Source organism: Chrysochloris asiatica, unplaced genomic scaffold (assembly GCF_000296735.1).
Source record: "Chrysochloris asiatica unplaced genomic scaffold, ChrAsi1.0 scaffold00055, whole genome shotgun sequence".
Classification (NCBI taxonomy): Eukaryota; Metazoa; Chordata; class Mammalia; order Afrosoricida; family Chrysochloridae; genus Chrysochloris; species Chrysochloris asiatica.
In genome coordinates, this window is record NW_006408573.1 from 7772544 (window position 1) to 7774102 (window position 1559).

At 37.1% G+C, this 1559-nt stretch overlaps 1 pseudogene; it reads left to right on the forward strand.

The window, feature by feature from the left end:
* LOC102822571 overlaps window positions 1-1559 on the forward strand; it is an 8342-nt pseudogene that overhangs the window by 3552 nt on the left and 3231 nt on the right.

Genomic DNA, 1559 nt, shown 5'->3' on the forward strand with positions numbered 1-1559 from the left:
ATGGAATATATAAATATCATTTTAAAGTAATCCAAATCTTTTACCTTTTGTCAGATTTGAATTATGACGATATATTAGTTATCTATAAAGAGTAGCTTAATGGATTCTGAGTTGGGCTGCTAACCACAGCTTAGCAGTTTGAATCTACCAGTCACTCTGCAGAAGAAAGATGAAGCTTTCTAGTCTCATAACTATGTACAGCCTTGAAAACCCCATACAGGGTCACTGTGAGTCGGAACCGACTTGATGGCATACAACCACCATTAGTTATTTATTGTTGTTGTTGTTAAGTGCCTTCAAGTCAGTTCTGACTCATAGCAACCCTGTATAAGGTTTCCAAAGAGCAGGTGGCAAATTTGAAAAATTCTGAAAAATTGCCTTTTTGCACAACCTTAGCCCATCGACAATTCCAAGAAGATTCTTCTTTTTAGAAAGTTAAATGCTATACATTTAAAAACACTTGTAGCCACAACATTAACAACAACAAAACAGAACAAAGATCTATGTTTAAAATCCAAGCTAAAGAAACCTGATACTTGTGAAATCACTGAGCATGTACCATATATAATTTAAGAATTAGTCATGAATATTTAAGGAGATCTTTTTTATGTCACATTATATTAAGAGAAACAACATACCTTACTAGCAAACTATTTCCCCAAACAACGAATATTTAAGCTCATGTAACTAAAACAAAGAGAGTTCTTTTCAACAAAAAGATATTACGATTTTAACAAAACAAACATATCGAGTTTACAAATATTACAACTAATAATGTATTTGTTGTTTGTTTTGTTCTTGAATAGACTTTTCTTATAAATGTTGAGTTATGAAGCTGGCTTTGCCTTGTTTTCCTATTAATTTACAGACGAGGAAAGAAAGCTAATCCTCCAGTTTTTCAAATCCCTGTCCGTTTCTCTTAAGCAGCCTTGGGTGCATGACAGAACAGGCTGCAGAGCCGCTTCCCTCACTCCTAGGAACTAACTGCCTTGTTGTAGCCAGGGTATGGAGCTGTCTGCTCCTGGGAGATAATAGAACTCAGTACATTATATCAAAGTCTAAGGCAAGTTCAAGGTGTCTATAGTGGTTGGTGCAATGGTTAAGAACTCAGTTGCTAATGGAAAGGTCAAGTGTTTGAATCCACCCAGTGACTCCACAGGTGACTACTTTCATAAAAACTCCAAACCAAAACACAAACCCACTGCCATCAAGTTGACTCTGACTCATAGAGAATCTATGTTGTTGCTTAGAGCCGTTGTGTCGGTTCTGATGCATAGTGATCCTGTATCGCATTCCCGAGGAGCAACTGGTGGGTTTGAACCGTTGACCTTGAGGCTAGAAGTCCAGTGCTTATCCTCTAGTGCCACACCAGGACTCCAGAGAACCTATTAGTTTGTTGTTGTTAAGTGCTGTTGAGTCAGTTTTAACTCATAGAGACCCTAAGAAGCAGCTAGTGAATTTAAACCTCCTATCTTGTGGTAAAGGTAATACAGAAGGTATTGCTAAAGGTAATACAGAAACGGCTACAATTATACATTGACAGAGAACTTACAGAGGTT